The sequence below is a fragment of the Gorilla gorilla genome, chromosome 2 (genome assembly GCF_029281585.2).
Source record: "Gorilla gorilla gorilla isolate KB3781 chromosome 2, NHGRI_mGorGor1-v2.1_pri, whole genome shotgun sequence".
Classification (NCBI taxonomy): domain Eukaryota; kingdom Metazoa; phylum Chordata; class Mammalia; order Primates; family Hominidae; genus Gorilla; species Gorilla gorilla.
In genome coordinates, this window is record NC_086017.1 from 86450555 (window position 1) to 86470143 (window position 19589).

General features: G+C 36.8%; 1 protein-coding gene and 1 long non-coding RNA gene across 9 annotated transcripts in view; one reads left to right on the top strand and one right to left on the bottom strand.

Annotated features, from left to right (window-relative positions):
• Positions 1 to 4035, bottom strand: part of LOC129532260 (uncharacterized) — a 38447-nt gene extending 34412 nt beyond the window's left edge. The window contains exons 1-2 of the long non-coding RNA XR_008677919.2: positions 3887 to 4035; positions 1963 to 2016 (exon numbers count right to left, since the gene is read on the bottom strand). This is a non-coding gene — a long non-coding RNA (uncharacterized lncRNA). The remainder of the gene's footprint in view (positions 1 to 1962; positions 2017 to 3886) is intronic.
• Positions 1 to 19589, top strand: part of ROBO2 (roundabout guidance receptor 2) — a 1750895-nt gene that overhangs the window by 506874 nt on the left and 1224432 nt on the right. The window lies entirely within an intron of this gene.

The window sequence follows — 19589 nt, forward strand, 5'->3', positions numbered from 1 at the left end:
AATCATAATCTCAGTGTATTTTTTTCTTGGGCTGCTTTGTTTCTACTAGAAATTTGTAGGCAAAACAAAAATTTTCCAGCAAGTCTCTACTTTCTGCTCCTGCCTAAAAGCCCATGAGGCCCTAAGGGTTTAGCATCTCAAGCACACCAGTGTTCTTTGTGATTTTTTTAGATACTGTATTCTGCCATTAATCAGATGTTTGCACTAATCTATGTTATACATGGAACACAGCACACAGCAGGACGGACGGTGTATATATTGTATCTATGCTAAAGGATCAAGACTAAACAGTGAAGATTATGAGTACTAAAGGCATGCTTTTATCACCTCATAGATGAAATGGATAAACTTAAATATTTAGAATATTGAAATGGATTTCTTAGTGGTAGGAAAATGTGTGTGAATGTGTTTAGGTGTACTTGACAATTTCACAGATCTAATCTGCATTTTAAGTTCAGGTTCTAAGTTGTCTTCTAACCTGAGACCACTGATATTAGATTCCTATTTTTAATCTTTCTATGCCTTATTTTTGCATCAAAATACTTTTTAGTTTATTATTTGCCTAATATAAGTTTGAACACTCGATTATGTAGAAGAAGAGAAATGTTTCTGCTTATTGGTGAATGACACTTCAGATTTATGCTCTAAAAGAATGTCAGCTCTAAGATATATGAGAATATACATGTCTTTAATGGCATAGACATATTGTTGAAAGGCTATAGCAATCTTCACTCTGTAACCACTTGTAATTATTCTTATTGGATGAGATGTGTGGAATGTGATGTTTCAGGGAAATCATATTTAAAATTGAATTAGTAAGAAGTAGGATTTTGGTCTTATGAAGAAAAAACTGTTGTCATGGCTCAACAACTCAGAGTGAGTATAATAAATCCTACTTTAAAAGAAGACAAGTTGCAAATTATCCTTCCATCCAGGGACCTGGATTTTTTTTTAATGATGACGAGGTTATCATGAATGAACAGTACTTGGGGGCATGCTATTCCATTGTGTTGAGTCATTTTTTTGGATGACAAAGTCCAATGGCCATGAACAAAACTTGGCAGAGTTGAAACCCAAGAAGAGCCAAAATTATAAATAGCTTATAGGCTGAATTATAGAATTCCGAATGACCAGACAGAACCTTGACGTTCAGTTTAATTCAACAAACATATATCAAGGTTTCTATCATGGCCAGGCAGTGTACCAAGACGAGTAAGACATGGTTCTTGTTCTCTAGGAGCATACAATCTAGCTAGAGAGATACCTAGATAAGCAGAAAGTAAATATAATACATGCAGTAATAGAAACATACAAAATAAATTGAAATAACAGATAATAAAATCCTAGTAAGAAAATACTTTTCTATTAGGTGGTTTAGAGCAAAGGAGATCTTGTGGTATTATCTTGCCTTGAGTAAATTTGTGATCGCTTCTAAATTTATTTCAACTGAACCTCATTAAAGTAAATTATTTTTATTTTTTTCTGCCATAGTTCTTCAGACAAAATGCCTTGCTATAGGGAAGACATTTTTTCCACCACACCAGTTCACACATATCCAACTCTCCCTCCAACATTTAAGTATCTCATACATTATTACAGTTACAATGGATATTTCTGATCCATATTCAGGTAGCATAAATGCTGGCATGCAAGTAATTTTTGTGAAAGTAGCATAAGCCTAAAGTGTTTAACTCTTATTTCTCTGCAGTGATAATACTGATGAATGCTATTGTGTAGAATGCGTATATGTCCTGTGAATGGGACAGAAGATTATAGGGTTATCAAGGCCATGCAACTTGTGCCTTTCAGTGGAAATGGGCCATCCTCTGCCTTTTCCCTTCGCCAAAGGTATTTTTATCCTGTGGAAGTATGTGCCTGAAAATGCCTTGTATTAGTCCATTTTCACGCTGCTGATGAAGACATACCTGAGACTAGGGAAAAAAATGGTTTAATTGGACTTACAGTTCCACATGGCTGGGGAGGCCTCAGAATCATGGCAGGAAGTGAAAGGCACTTCTGACGCGGCGGTGGCAAGAGAAAAATGAGGAAGAAGCGAAAGCAGAAATCACTGATAAACCCATCAGATCTTGTGATATTTATTCACTATCACCAGAATAGCACGAGAAACACCAACCCCGTGATTCATTTACCTCCCCCTGGGTCCGTCCCCCTGGGTTACTCCCACAACACGTGGGAATTCTGGGAAATACAATTCAAGTTGAGATTTCAATGGAAACACAGCCAAACCATATCATTCTGCCCCTGGCCCCTCCAAATCTCATGTCCTCACATTTCAAAACCAATCATGCCTTCCCAACAGTCCCCCAAAGTCTTAACTCATTTTAGCATTAACCCAAAAGTCCACAGTCCAAATGTTCATCTGGGACAAGGCCATTCCCTTCCTCCTATGAGCTTGTAAAATCAAAAGCCAGCTAGTTACTTGCTAGGTGCAATGGGAGCACAGGTATCGGGTAAATACAGCCACTCCAAATGGAAGAAATTAGCCCAAACAAAGGGGCTACAAGGACCGTTCAAGTCCAAAATCTAGCAGGGCAATCAAATGTTAAAGCTCCAAAACGATCTCCTGTGACTCTAGGTCATGCTGATGGAAGCGGTGGATTCCCATGGTCTTGCACAGCTACACCCCTGTGGTTTTGCAGGATACTGCCTCCCTCCCAGCTGCTTTCACTAGCTGGCATTGAGTGTCTGTGGCTTTTCCAGGCTCAGAGTGCAAGCTGTCAGTGAATCTACCATTCTGGGGTCTGCAGGACAATGGCCCTCTTCTCACAGCTGCACTAGGCAGTGCCCCAGTAGAGACTATGTGTGGGGGCTCTGACCCCACATTTCCCTTCCGCACTGCCCTAGCAGAGGTTCTCCATGAGGGTCCCACCAGGTGTTTCCATACATCTTCTGAAATCTAGGCAGAAGTTCCCAAACCTCAATTCTTGCCTTCTGTGCACATGCAGTCTCAACACCATGTGGAAGGTGCCAAGGCTTGGGGCTTCCACCCTCTGAAGCCACAGCCCAAGCTGTACATTGGCCCCTTTCAGCATGGCTGGAGCGGCTGGAACACAGGGCACTGAGTCCCTAGGCTGCACACAGCACAGGAGCCCTGGGCCCAGCCCACGAAACCACTTTTCCCTCCTCGGCCTCCGGGCCTGTGATGTGAGGGTCTTCCGTGAAGGTCTCTGACATGGCTTGGAGATATTTTCACCATGGTCTTGGGGATTAACATATCATGTCACCAAATGCTATGGGCTCCTGCTACTTATGCAAATTTCTGCATCCAGCTTGAATTTCTCCCCAGAAAATGGGTTTTTCTTTTCTATCGCAGAGTCAGGCTGCACGTTTTCCAAACTTTTATGCTCCACTTTCCTTATAAAACTGAATGCCTTTAACAGCACCCAAGTCACATCTTGAATGCTTTGCTGCTTAGAAAGTTCTTCTGCCAGATACCCTAAATCATCTCTCTCAAGTTCAAAGTTCCACAAATCTCTAAGGCAGTGGAAAATGCCTCCAGTCTCTTTGCTAAAACATAACAAGAGTCACCTTCACTCCAGTTCTTAACAAGTTTCTCATCTCCATCTGAGACCCCCTCATCCTGGACCTTATTGTCCATATCATTATCAGCATTTTGGGTAAAGCCATTCAACACGTCTCTAGGAAGTTTAAAACTTTCACACATTTTTCCTGTCTTCTGAGCCCTCCAAACTGTTCATTGCAACCTCTGCCTGTTACCCAGTTCCAAAGTCACTTCCACATTTTTGGGTATCTTTTCAGCAATGCCCCACTCTACTGGTACCAATTTACTGTATTAGTCCATTTTCATGCTGCTGATAAAGACACACCCAAGACTGGGAGGAAAAATAAATTTAATTAGACTTACAGTTCCACATGGCTGGGGAGGCCTCAGAATCATGGCAGGAGGCAAAAGGCACTTCTTACCTGGTGGCAGCAAGAGAAAATGAGGAAGAAGCAAAAGCAGAAACCCCAGATAAGCCCATCAGATCTTGTGAGACTTATTTACTATCTCAAGAATAGCACAGGAAAGAACAGCCCCCATGATTCAATTACCTCCCCCTGGTCCCTCTCACAACATGGGGAATTCTGGGAGATACAATTCAAGTTGAGATTTCAGTGGGGACATGGCCAAAGTATATCATGCCTATTTTGGTGCTTTTTGTCTGTATGCTTATAAATAGATATTTTATTCCTAGCTTTCAAAGTATTATAAAATTAACACTCAGCTCTCTATTTTCAAATTGTATATAGCAGAGTTTTGTTTACTGCTAGAGTTCAGTTAGTTGGTGGTATATCATCTGGACTGAATCTTCCAGGACTTTCCAGTCATAAAAAAATCTAGAAGGTCATGGGAAAACAACAACAAAAAACAACAACAAAAATTATTCTAAGGGAAGTGATTGACACACAAGCTTGGCACAATTTCACTGTCTCTTTGTGAAAGGAGATGGGTGATAGTGGGTAGAGAATGCTTCTTGTCAATTGAATTTCTGTCCTCACCAGGTCTTCATGACATCATGGTTGTTATGAGCCTAGAGAATGATGGGTGCTGAAGGATTACATAAAAGTAAGATGAAAAGACCTCTTATTTTTCTCTCCTTAAGCTCTGTAAATCATTAGGGAACAAGGCAGCATGTCTTTGATCTCTGTAAGTAAAAAGTAACCAGAATCTCCTGTGTTTCTCATGTATGGAATATATCAAGGGGCTAGAAGTACATCGAAGGCTCCAGTGCAACTTTTTCACTTCACAGGGTCCCCATATTGACAGTTCTGAGGCAATGGGACTTCAACAAAAATGGGACCTTTGCAAGCATCCAAAGCCTTGAGACTAAATGAAGGGTAAGAGAAATTATGTGAGAGAAATGTATGCCTCTCAGAAATGTCTGAAAGGCTCTGAAGAAGGCTAGATATCACAGTGACTTTGCATATGTATGTGTTAATGGGACCCTACTTTTAACCTCAGATTGATATTGCATGGTGACATAGCTCATTAGCAATCATCATTCTTCTCACTTTATATCGTAAGTACTAAATATTTTAATAATGACTTCATAATCTCTATCAAGTTGGGGAGGCAAAATGTGAGCCTAATCAGTAGTTTGTCATCACTAAAGAAAAAGACTAGCACATAGTATTTATACTGTGGTGTATGAGTGTGCATCAGTGTAAACTTTGAAAATGGCAGGACAATATTGCTAATCGATGAAAAATGGACTACATTTCTTAGAGCTGCTCCTTATAAATATGCGTAGGTATATGAATTTGTAGACTAAGATGATCAACCTGTCATCTTTTATGCCACTTTCATTAATGTTTGACCCACTTATAAACAAATGAAAATCAGACAATAAGGAGTTACACAATTTTAATAAGAACAAAACACTGCCTGAATTTATCTTCAAGCATCACAACTGAAATTGGAACTTTCCAGATCACTTTAAATTAAATTGATTAATAATACATCATGTTAAAATGAATTTTTCATGGTTTGGGAGCTAATGTTCTCAATTATTTAGCAATGCAAAGTGTAGGAAACCCACACACAAACAGCATGCAGGAGCTGATCCGTGAACTTTCCCTTAAAACAAGATGATAAATGGCCTATTTTTCTATCATACTAAAGCCATATGTTATTTTTTTCCATTCTGAAAACACTTGCTCTCCAGGAAAACAAATCAGGACATGTTCTGTGGTTTTAAAAAATAATAATAAAATAAAATAAAAATTATTTAAAGTACTTTAAAAAAATCTTGGCCCTGAATGTCTATAATAGAAGAACATGTAAATTAACTAACAAATTCCTTTGGCATATTAGTTTTGTGTCTTTTGAGTCATATTTTCACAGTCTTTTCAATTCCATCTTCCATTTTAAATGGAAAGCCGCGTTAAATAGGAAGTAGCTTTGAAAGGATTATGTGCTTCTATGCCTTTATTTAACATTAAAACTGTGTTTGTGTGGGGGGAAAATAATTTACATTAGAAGACACTAAAAATAAAACCGTACATAATTTACATTTTGACCATTATATTCTTTGTAACTAAAAATTACTTTAAAGAGCTTAAGTAGTTAATGTGATAAATTAGTGGATTTTTTTCTTGACAATTTTGCTATGCTCACTTTTGCCCGTGTTTTGAGAATCAGAGTAGCACTAAGATGTTTCTCTCTTTAATCAAGTATTTTAATGTACCGATTTATAGGCGAGATGATGACCACAAGACACAAGGTCATAGAGCTTTAGACGAAGTGATTTGACAGGCTCTCTAGACTAAGTCACCTGAAGATGCTGCTAATATCTCTCTCATCATCTGCGCCGTCAACTTTCTTTCTTGCCTCTCTTCAGTTTGCTTTGATGGGAATCTCTTCTTCGTGATAATGTAGAGTTCAAGTTATCAGTTTCTACAGAGTTTTATGAGCTATAGTATTAAACTTTATATTATGCATTGTTTAAAAGATCACCACATTATTGAAATAAAAGTTTCTCAAAGCCACTGAAGATAGCATTAATGTTATAAGCATGTTATTAAAAGGCTAGTTGTTAAAGTAGAATCTATCCTGCTGTGCTGGCTATTCAGTTATCATGGCATCCTTAGCATAAATACTGAACACCTTTTAAAGATGTTGTGTTCCTTTACATGGTTATTGTAGATGGTAAAATCAAATGACTGGAGGAAAAAAGCTCATGTTATCTGGAATGGGTGTAGGCTGACCACGCAGCATGCTATAAGATATTGCCATAGAAATAACCTAACTCAGTGTACTCATTTTGCATATAAGACAACTCTGACTTAAAAGAGTTTAGATGTCTTGCCACAGGCCATCTTGTTAGCTGAAAAGCCAGGCACAGAACAAGATTCAGTGACTGCTTTCACAGTGTCCATTCTAGGACATCATGTTATCATTCTTTTACTGCCTAGTTATATGCAGGTACTTAGAACAAGATAAATGAACAAACGACAAATCAAATATGACCAGGGTTTACTCTGCTAGTTACAGAGTTAAAAGGAGAATGAACATCTTTTATTCCAGTCCATTATGCTTTCTCCTTCATAAGGAGTTATCTAGTTAAAATATTGAGGAAAAAATAAAGTTAGCCTAAATGGCATGAAAAAAAGGAGGGGTTTATTCAAATAATTGGGGAAAGAATAGTTATAGTCTGAACTTCCTAAATGGTAAGCTTGTAATACAAGTTGAAAGGACAGGGAATAGGCAATAGAATTTCCAAATAAAAGACAAAAATCAAAATTCATATTGAACCATCTCTGCAAAACCAAACTATTACATTAAGAAAGATAACTAGGTAAAAAAAAATCAAGTTATTTTAAATTTTATAGTTGATTCTTGTCTAATCACTTTGAAACAGAAAATAATTTTCTGCAAGGATGTGTTCTCTACCACATACCAAAATGATCTTCAAACTGTTGAAGTATTAGGTTGATGCAAAAGTAACTGTGGTTTTTGCCATTACTTTCAATGGCAAAAACCACAATAACTTTTGCACCAACCTTTAATAAAATGAGAACAAGTCCTGAACAGTCTCCTGAGGAGATAAAGCCAGTTAAGCTATGAAAATAACCTTAACTCTGCTTAAATTGCAAACAGGCAAAACATAACTTGAGCTATTTCTTATAAATGCCTATATTAAAGAAAAAAACAAACTTAAGCTCAAGCAGAAGCAGCCTACAAATTTATAATTATATAACTAGGGACTTGCCAATGGGATATACCAAATAAGGTCACTATATAACTGTCACCAAACAAATAGAGAGAGAGAGGGAGAGAGAGAGAGAGATGGAGTCTTGTTCTGCCGCCAGGCTGGAGTGCAGTGATGCGATCTCGGCTCACTGCAACCTCCTCATCCTGGGTTCAAGCAATTATCCTGCCTCAGCCTCCAGAGTAGCTGGGACTACAGGTGAATGCCACCATATCCAGCTAATGTTTGTATTTTTAGTAGAGACAGGGTTTCACCATGTTGGCCAGGATGGTCTCGACCTCTTGACCTCATGATCCACCCGCCTCGGCCTCCCAAGTGTTGGGATTACAGGCACGAGCCACTGCACCTGGCCCAAACAAATGTTTTCTTTGCTTTAGTTCTGTGTTGGCCCAATAAAAGTCTCCTTGTGGTGTTCCCTTGTTGGAACTCCCGACCTACTTCTGGTTCAGAGCTATTTGCTCAAATAAACGCTTAAAAATTTTATGTTTCAACCTGCCTTTTTTTTTTTAACAAAACCAAACTCAGTTTTCTAAAAATGATGAAAATTTTCAAATAAAAAATAATCACGTGTACTCTTTACAGTCACATTTTGTTGAAAATATACTCAAAGACCTTGTAATCAGTTTTGTCAATTGTTAACTGAGTTAGTTTGCAAGTCATATTAGTTACCTAGTTTACTGGTGAAAAAAATTAGTAAACTAGAATTAATTCAATTATTTCTTGTGTGCAGTGTAACTGTTCATGCAGTACAATCTTCTTTTTGTTTATGGGAATTAAGAATGTCTTACTAAAATACCAATGCAACTACATTTTAATCATGGTTTTACAAACTCGTGTATATAAAGATTAGTGTACCATCCATTTCTTTTTTGAAATTCTCCAACCCCATGTATTTTGTTTTTTAAATTTCACTGACAGCAGGTAAACAGTGGGTTAAGGAGTAAACACAGATAAATCACCATAAAATGGAAAAATACGTGTCAAAAATTATGTTATCAAATGCCACGGTGCGAGTTATTTGTGTTACTTCTGGGTTTAATTCAAAACTGTGAACAACATTCCCATTAAACATGTGTTTTGGGGGAGAAAATGAGAGTCCAGAAAACATAAAAGGTGAATAGTAACCACAGAATGCTGTGTCTGGACTCACTTTTCAGCATAGGCATAAGCTGTGTAATTGTACACATGTAAATTAGATAACATTTTTATTCAAAGTGATACAAATACCAATGGAAATGGGTTACAAACATCTTTTTTTTTTTTTAATTTAACCTGGGCTCCAATGAAAGCAGGTGAAGGTGATTTGTTTTATCACCTGAACTACTTTTTTATTCAGGGCAATCAAGATCTTCTAAATGAACTACCTGTATATCTTTTTTTTTTCCTCCACAGAGGAAGCTGTAAAAACTAGATCACCCTGTGTTGCAGTGATAAGAACTTATTTTCTCTGTCTATTGAGGAAAAAGATGTACATTGTCGTGTTTTTTTCATGAAGGTAGGAAACATGATGTTCTTAAGGTCAAATGCATCAGGGCGATTTAGCCTCATATTTTATTAATAGTAATGAGAATCATGTAGCTGAATCCTGGCAAATTGGACTGAATAGCTATTTCCAATGTTATATGATTATATTCATAATAAGTGTTCATTTGATATTCAATGTGAAGCAACTAACTCTAATGGGTTTTTGTTTTAGTAATAGTGATATATCAGTAGGTGGAAAGGCCATTCCATTTGGAATAAAAAATATACCGTAATCAGTGCTTAAGTTAACTTTTCTCTAGGGTTTTACCTGTAATTCTCTGGACTATATGCAGTTCCTCTTTTAGTGTATTATTCATCATATCACGGGTAATATGATAATTGCTTAAGATACTGCTTTTCTGAAGCTCTCGTTATTTTATTTGGAGGCAATAACTATAAATGATTCTATACTGTATCAGCCACTTATTATTTGGCCTTTTGACAAATCCTTGAATATTATCATTACACTGTTTTCTATTTTTGTAGAGATGTGGTCTCCCTATCTTTCCCAGGCTGATCTTGAACTCCTAGGCTCAAGCAATCTTCTCATCTCAACCTCCCAAAGTGCTGGGATTACAGTCATGAGCCACTGAACCTGACCCATTACACTGTTAAGAATACAGTCTTTATCAATTTTGCTTGTGTTGGTCATAAAAGGCCTAACTGCAGAAGTTAAGGTCTAACCTGATGTGTTTAAATGATGACGTGTTAAAATTGCCAGCATTGATCTACTTCTGTGTAAGATGTTAGTCTAAAAAGTTGAGAGTAGAACCTAAGATATAAGCAATGTTTTTGATTAAACACACATTTAAGACAAGAATTAGTACCAAAGAGCTCTATGTTCATTAATAAGTAAACTAATACAGATATATACATACATGCACATATAATTTTATATAGATCCCTTTTTGTTGCTGCCATTTTATATAAATATGAAAACATCATTATTTTATAGTAATAAGCCATAAACACTGTATAGTTCAAGCAATTGTATTTTTCCCTAAGAGATTCCAACTATTTTTAAATTAAACATTTCTCTCCAGTGGAATTTTACATTTTCTCTAACAGTATTAACAATTCTAACTGATAGAAGCTATTTTATTTTTCAAAAATTTGAATTGGAAGTATTTTGTGTCTCCACAGAAAATTGTCATTCCAATCCATGTGCTTAAATATATAAAAGCTGTCACTGATGAGCAAAGGGTTTTCCACATGTATAAGAAGAAGTGAACTGACAAGAAATAGTTTGTACTCAGCCCTGGAGATGGTCAAGAAATTCATGCTGATATTTAATAGCTCTTATCAGCAGGAAATCAATGAGATTTTAGGGGTATAGCTAGTTTCACAATAATGCTAGGTCAAAACATCTATTAAATTGTTGAACCTCTTTCAACTGGGGGAATAAATATTAAATTTAATAAAATGCTGTAACAAATCAAACATCTATTTTAATTCTACCCATATTTTGGGATGTATTTATAGCTGGTTGTAACAATACATGAAAATTTCCTACTGTGGATTCAACAACCAGCAATATTTGGGTAGATAGCAGTCTATTCTGTGGTGCATTTTGTACTCATTCAACTGCAATTGCTGAAAACAATAGCCGAAAAAAGGTTCAACATGCCTATTGAAATCGTTAATTATTTTTAAAATGAGATTCAAACTTTTTTCCAACAGTAATATTTTTTGACTATTCATTTCTTCTATTAAGAGTGTGTGTAGGCTGGGCACAGTGGCTCATGCCTGTAATCCCAGCACCTTGGGAGGCTGAGGTGGGAGGATCGCCTGAGGTCAGGAGTGTGAGACTAGCCTGACCAACGTGGAGAAACCCCGTCTCCACTAAAAATACAAAATTAGCCGGACATGGTGGTGCATGCCTGTAATCCCAGCTACTGAGGAGGCTGAGGCAGGAGAATCACCTGACCCTAGGAGGCACAGGTTGCGGTGAGCGGAGATCATGCCATTACACTTCAGTCTGACCAACAAGAGCGAAACTCCATCTAAAAAAAGAAAAGATGGCAATTTGTCCATACAACATTATTGTCAAAATAAAATAATAATGTGGGATTGGGACAGGCACTAATAGCCCTGAAAGAAATTTTTGGCATGATTTTGCCACGAAAGTCACATTCAGTCCCCAATTTTTACATTTGGCTGTGTATAAAACTACTGTGATCCTTTTACGCTTTCTTTTTGTCTTCTCTTTCTGCCAGTTGTTTACATTCCTATACCCAATTCTTGCTTCCTGACATGCACATATTGAGTACCCAGTAATATTCAACTGTAAATTGTAGGTTCTTAGTAACTCCCTTGGCCAAACTGGGCAAATAAGCAGGCCCACCTGACCCTGTAGAGCAACAGAGGCTAATCATTCCATTTCGGTGTGATGAAGGCATTTATGTAAATGCCTGGTGACGTTATAACCTAATATGTATAATAATGGGATAGAAATGAAAGAAATATATATTCAAAACAGGACCTTTTTATAAGCTTACTTTTCATTTTCTTCAGTGGTCCCCACTGCCCACCCTAGTCTCTCCCAAATGTATGATTTTATGATACTTTCTTATCAAGAGGTTGTATGTCTGGGCTCCAGACCCTTGTTTAGTAAGGTTCAAATCTGAATCTGGACTTAGATTTAACTTGATAAGATAACTGAAGGAAAATGTGGATAAATTTAACTATTTCTACTTGAACAGGTGGGCCTGGGCCTAATGGAGGTTGCTAGAGTTCTATATTAAGCAGTGAATCAACTTCTCAACAAAGATTAAAAACTACTTGCGTGTTTGATCTGTATTAACCTCTCAGGTCACTAGGGCGCCATTTAGTAAATTGCATCGTCTTTTTGGAAATGGGATCACGGCTATAAAAGAGTTGTTTCATCTAACTTAGAAAATAAATTTACTTTCATGCATTAGTCTGGGCATCAGAAACATGGTTGAAATTCTTAATAGCAAGGTGTTGATGTACTTTATGTAAAAATGACTATTTTTCTCTTCAAGCACTTTGATACTGCAAAATTCTTTTAAAAATAAAATAGAAGTAAATAAGATGTAAATAAGTAGAAAACACAAAGTTCACAAAGTTAGTCCACTCATCCATAAAATCTTATTTCGAAGGAGAAATGGGTGATAAATTAAGGGGGGTCATGGTAAAGAAAAAGGTGAGATTTCTTTGTAATCCAAAGACACTAGGAAAATTATCTATTTTACTAAAGATGCATGATGAAAAGGGGAGAATAAACTCGGTAGGATACCTAAAGATGTAGGCAGAGGTAAGAGTCTTGCCCATATAGGAGAGGAGTTTGTCCTTTGAAAGGGGCCCATCAGTCCCACTGAAACAGGAGGGACAGTGAAAGGCATGATGGCAAGTGCAGGTGAGTTTATAGGTTTGACTACAGAGTAAAGGGTTAGGTTCTTCTATTTTCTCAGTAAAAGCTTAAGGTCAGGCAAGTTAAGATGAACAGGAAGAGGATGAAATAGAGGATCTCCCTGGAGAACAGAAGAGAGAGCAGATAAGGAAGACACAGAACTGCTGAGAAGCACTCCATAACTAGCTCAGGTGGAAGACCCTTAAGCTGTAGTGACACAACAAAACCAAACATAAACAAAACATTTACGTTTTCCTCCAGGGGCACTCAGGAGCCAGGATGTTCTTTGTCAAAGGCAGACAGTTGACATTACCTGAGTAATGGAATAGCAAGACAACACGGAAAGAGAAAACTGAGGCTGTCTACATGAGAATAGCTGGGTAGATGGATAGAAAAGAGGTAGAGGCAAAAGTGTGACAATATTGAGAACAGATGTAAATGAACCTGATGGGTTAGAAAATAGGAAAGCAGGGAGCAACCAAGAGAAATTGGAAAATGGGATTTGATCACCAGATGATTAAATGTTTGTATTCAGAATTTTATAACCTGAGAATTTCTGGGTGCTTGCAAGGTATAATCTTAGGGAGTTGGAGGGAGGAGTTTAAAGCAAGTGAAGATAAAGGTAAAAGTCCACCGGATGACAGGTCAGAGTTGAGAACAGCAGTTCATGGATAGTCATCCATGGGGATTTTGAAATGTCTAAAATGATGGCAAGACTTGAGATAAAAACGATCATTGTGAGCCAGGTATTAATGTGTCCAGCTAATAAAGGGTAAATGGATATGGGTAGATAAGGAGCTCCATCTGACCCTGTCCAGCAGTAGACCCTACTCAATCCACTTTGGTGTGATGAAGACAACTGGAAAAGGGGACTTTGGCTTGAGGTCCATGGGCCTCCAAAACGTCGATGAATCAAGTTCACATGGTTGTGATCTTGGATGAAAAAAGATTACATTTCTATTTTCACTATCTTTAATATTAAGCACTTCTTTTACTTATGAATATAGGTGATAAGCCACAGTGCTTAGCAATATGTGTCTTTGTCACCAATAGAAGTCATGAAAATTTTCATATTACCTTAACAATATGTAAAAATATTATTCAATACTTATCATACGTTTAAATTATGCAATGATTTGAACAACTGACATTCACACTTATCAATATTTTTAAAGTGTATGTTATTAGGCTTGCTAATATTGAAAGTGTTATTAACAATGTTTATACATCATTTCATTATTTATTAGTATTCCTACAATTGTATTTAGTATATTACAAATATTCTGTGAAATAAGCCAGATACAGAAAGACAAATGCTGCCTGATCTCACTTATATGTGGAATCTAAAAAATGGATAAACACATAGAAGCAGAGGGTAGAAGGGTTGCTGCCAGGAGCTGGGGGCAGGGAGAAATGGGAAGTGTTGGTCAAAGGGTACACAGTTTCAGTTATGCAAAATAAATAAGATCTGAAGAGATACTTTATAGGGCCTATTAGCAACACTGTGTTACATAGTTAAAAATTTGCTAAGAGGTTAGATCGTATATTCAGTGCTTTTACCAGAAAAGTTAAAAAAGTAGGGGAGTAATGGGAGGACATCTTTGGAGTTGATGGATACAGTTATGCGTCAAAAGTGATGATACTATGATAGTTTCATGATGTATATTTATCTCCAAACACATCAAGTTGTATCATTAAATATCCACAGCTTTTTTATTGCCAATCATGCTACCATAAAGTGATCAACGTATTTACTATCCATTCTGTGAAGTGGTCCAAAGGCGTGCATGGCACAAACAGCTCCACTGGAGCATGCTGAACTCAACATTCCCACCCCATAACCCTTTTTGGAAATCTGATCTTCCACCACACCCAGGCATGTCTCTAGTGTTTTTGTAGGTCTAAATCAATAATAACACAGCCTAGATCCTGCATAATCTGGCCTCCTCTACCCTTATAAATTCACTCTCATCCTTCTGACACTCCATAACCCAGCCACATGGAACTCCTTTTTAGTACTTGCATGAGCCATGCTTTTCTAATCCCGGGCCTTTCCACCTGCCATTCAATTTGTCTAAAATAGGATTCTGCCTTTTTTTTTTTCTTGATCACCACCCGTTTACATAGTTAATGTGTATTTTGCCTTCTGACTTTCCCAAATTAGATGTTCTACTTAAAATGTAGGAGTGTATAGGACCTGGATATACTAAAGTTATTAATCGTGTATCTGAAATTGAAATTTAACTGGGCACCTTTGTATTTTTATTTGCTAAATCTAGCAACTCTACCCATGGACCTATACTTTCCTCTCATAACATTTTAACACCTGTAATTACTTCTGCAATCTCTGTCCTTTCTGGAACTTTGAAGATCCATGATGCAGCAAGTGTGTGTGTGTGTGTGTGTGTGTGTGTCTGTGTGTGTGTGTGTCTGTGTGTTCTTCACCATGGTATACCCAATGCCTAGAATAAAACTGCTAAGCATGTAGTAGTCACTCAAAAATTTAACATGACCAAATTAGTGAACTCTATTCTATGCTTAAAGTATCTGTTTACGTTTCTGACTTTCCTAATAGACTATGAGTTCCTCAAGAACAAAGATACCTTTTGTACCCAAAGCCAAAGCTCAGTGCCTATAACCCCCAAGAAATGAGTTGATCAGAACAAAATTTCCCCCACGTGTTCTTTGAAAGCTGCTAGAAGAGGACCCAGCGTGTTTACATCATGTTTGTGAGATGTTCAACTTACCTCATTTGAGAATAAAAGAGCTGTAATAAGGACAAAGAGGTTAGGCATGTATGAGCTTTTAGTCACAGTTTCCCAGTTAGCATCAATTATTTGGGAAAAATTAAAACACTTATTGGTTTATTAATACCTCTGTTTCCTTTAGTTCTTTTATATAAGAAAGGATGAAGGTGAAAGGCATGAAGATTGTCAAGTGTTTGTGTTTATGTGCACAAATGAGTGTTGAGACCGTTATAACAGAGGCAGAAAGTTTAAATGTGGATGAAGAGAGGAGAGGAGAAATCCGGTTTTTGAAAAAGTTTGGAAAACTCTGTGTTAAATGAAAGAGGTTAGGGATTTGTAGCTCTGGCAAATGTTATTTGAGTATTTGACTAGTACCACTTTGACAGCGTATATCCTGGAGTACATCACCTCTAAATTACCCTCTAGCTTTAAAATTCAATGTGCCTCAGATATAAAGTATATTCACAATTAAGGAATCACAAGAGTAGCAAGCAAAGGAAATAGCCAGGGAATATTGAGGAGCCTGGGAAGGTTACAGAGATTGGAACTCTGTGGAAAAATGGAAAGAATGCAAAAATGATCAACAGACATCTGTGTCCTACAGAGTTCATAGATGGTAAGGAAGGCATGACCACTGGGTCTAAAAAAAATAAAATGATCCTTTTTCTTATAGAGAATTTCATTCAAGTGCTTGGTCACAAAATCAGACAGTAAGGGAAAGATACATGCAATTCAAAGAATTTTGAAATTTAAAAGGAAACAAACATGAGAGAGTGGGAAGCGGGCTTAGGTGACAGGGGTGATTTTTATTGATTTTTTGTGCTTTTCTTTCTTTTACAATACATAATTAAATGTGCTTGTATGTAGAAGGATAGATTAGTAGATTTCAAAGAAAGGGAAACTGAAGATTTTAGGAACCTAAGGTTTACAGAATCTCTGAAGGAAATGTGAGAGTGATGAATTGCAGAATACTGATTTTATACAGGTAGAGAGAAATATATTTGAGATATCACTGAATGATTAAAGGGTCCATACCCAGTTATATATGAATGAAGTTACTCACTGTGATGGTGAGAGCATCACAGAAGAGGAACTAGACTCCATAAAGAAGACATAGTGTACCTAATTGCTTATTTAGCAACACATAGATGCAAGTGAATATGTTGTGCCGTGCTAACATATATTTTCCTATGACCTAACTATTACTCTATACTCTCAGCCTGATTGTGCTAGTCGAAATTGATCAGTAAGCATTAGCATTCTATAATACAAATGCCCTTCACAATGCGGGATTTACATGATTCTCTTATTAGGTGTGTTTTGCATTGGGGCTATTTCCACTACTGTGTTCTGGCTTTCTGACATTTATTATGCATTCTGGTGAACAGTTTTGACCTTTAATGCCTAAAAAAAAAAACAGTCGCTTGCAACTGATAGTTCTGGAGACCATAGGAAGTGGGGGAAGGGGGAAAATATCATGTTGGATGTAAAATGATAGATATGATCTGGAGAGCTATCAATGAAATGGTGAAAATATGATAATGTTGAGCAGACAATGGAGGGTTCCTGGATGCACTTTAAAATTTTGAAGACTACTACAAATGTAAGGACAGCAAAGGAGGTTGTCAGAAACAGACCTGTGGCTGCAAAAAAATGTAACTTAATTCATGAATTATTTCATGGGGGTTTGAAGAAAATGGAAGAACAATTCCCAGTTGTGATGTCAAAAGAGCAATTCTATACATTACCAATTCACTAAAAGAAGAAAGTGTTTTATCAAATACCATCCACACAACTGATAGTACTTATTAAATAATACATTTAAATAATACATTTTGTTGCTCACTATGAATTAGGATAAATGCTTATTGTAATTGTATTCTTGTTGTTTAATGATTACAGTTATATTTTTTGGCAAAGTAATCTGATTTTATAGCTATCTCTTTAAATGAGAAGGCTTCCTTTTCAGATTTCTTCCAAGAATCTGTTTTTTCAGTGAGTATCTTAGCACAAACATCTTAATCAGTCACATTGATTAGTATGTGCCTCTCTTCTCCAGTTTTAGACACTGCAAACCCACCCTTGAATGTAAATATGTTACTTGTGTTTTTAGAATTTACAGGTTTAAAAAATATAGATACTATCAGGGGAATGCGTGAGCAATATATATATTAAATTTCAAATATATAACTAGTTTTAATGCTGTGAAATGGATGACTTTTTTTTCTCAGTTTATGTTTATGTGTAAAATAAAGAACCAGGTGGCATTTCTGCTTCAGTAGTCTCTGTCTGTTCAGCAGGAAATATTAAAATATAGAAGACCTCATAAGTTCCATCTGCCCACATACCTGATTTCAAGTCTTCCAATAGGTTCCAGACATTCACACTGAACATCTTTGTAATGAATCCATCACATAAGAACAATCCTTAAGGAGCATAATTGTTTAACCCTGTGGATACCTCGAAAAGAAAAAGCACAGAAATGGATCATTATATTGTATATTTTTTATATTGTGGACAAATATTTAGGAAAAGATAATTTTAAGGGACATTTTTAAGAATTCTATATGAAAGATTTGAAATCATCTTTGAGAATTTTTAAAGATCATCAGCACTATTCGTCTATTTCGAATGTTAAAGATTGTGTAGATTTTCACTGATAAAAGGAGAGAAAAAATGCTTTTTAGAGTCATGATACTATGAAAATACTTCACTACTTAAGGAGTTGGTTTTTGCTTTTCTAGCACATTCTAACACTATAGTCTAACAGAAACAAAAAAAGTGAGTTTTTTTTTTCTGTAAAACAAATACATTTCATAAAACTTCAGATAAACTAAAAGTTTATATATTAGATTTGGTTTTACATTTGACTACTATTATTAGTGACAGAAAATACTTGGATAGAACTTTGAGATTAATATTCTTTTGAGCTGAGCCACGCGAAAGTGATAACACGAGAACCGTCACCTACTGAAGCTGGTTCCTCAACCTTACTTACCCCTTCTGAGCTGCCGATGGTCATCTTCACGGTCGTGGGACTGACCATCTGGCACCAGCTGCTTTAGCACTTCAGCCCCAGCTGCCCTACAGTAGCGTCCCTAGGCCATAAATTTCTTCTCTAACTTCTCACCTGGAGTGATAAGACTGGAGGATTCAATTCCAAATTCCAACACTTCGTAGGATGAAAATAATAAATTAAGTCTCTCCTTAGGAAAACATTTGTTGACTTCCTAATATATACCTATCATGTATTAATTAATTCTTCTGGATCCAAACATTAATAAGATAACAAGCATTTCCCTCACAGAACTCACAGACCAGTGGACACACACACACACACACTCACTCACACTCAGGGTCTAGGAACAATACAATGTATTGTATATGCTATGTCCAAGGTCTAGACCTCATGCTCATAGGGGTAGAAAGAAGGGAGTACTTATTCTTATGTGGGTAAAAAGCGACAAAAGGAATAGCTGTGTTCTAACATTTGTGGAAAACCCATTGTTAGGGTTGTTATGTGGATGGAGACAGTATTTTAAAGCACTTAGAACAATTCCTAGTGCTATATAATTATTGGTTCAATAGATAAAGCTTTTATGGCTTTGTGAATACGTTCTAAATTTTACTTCTTGATTTTCTGGTTTGGTATGACAGCATAATATGGAACAGTTTGGCATACATCAGAAAAATGTATGTTATTCTTCCAGAGGAGAATTTGGGTCTTCCATAAAAGCAGTAAATATTAAAAGCAAACTAATTAGAACATTTCATAGCTTCTCTTGGTCCAATTTAAATTTAATGAGCTCTTAGTAGAACTGAGTGTATCATCCTCATAAACTTAGAGGCACAAGGTTTACAGAAACTGCAACTTCAACATTCTTCAACAGTAAATATGACTATAAATCAGGCGACACATTTATTTTCTTCCAGGGCTCTGGTCTTTTGCCATCTGCTAACATGGCATCTTGCCCATTTGGAACACTGTCAGGTTATGTAGGATAGAGGTGTTGCCTTCCTAATCTGCTCCTGACTCAGGACTGACCCAATTGCTTTGGGAGATGGTGAGGGCGAGAACAGCAATCAAAGTAACAAACAGCATAGACAGTTTGGACTCCTGGACAACCTGCCCAGGACACGGGGACACTGGGAACAAAGTGAGCCTTTGTTCACTGCACCGATAGCACCTGATTAGGGACAGAGGTGAGGCAA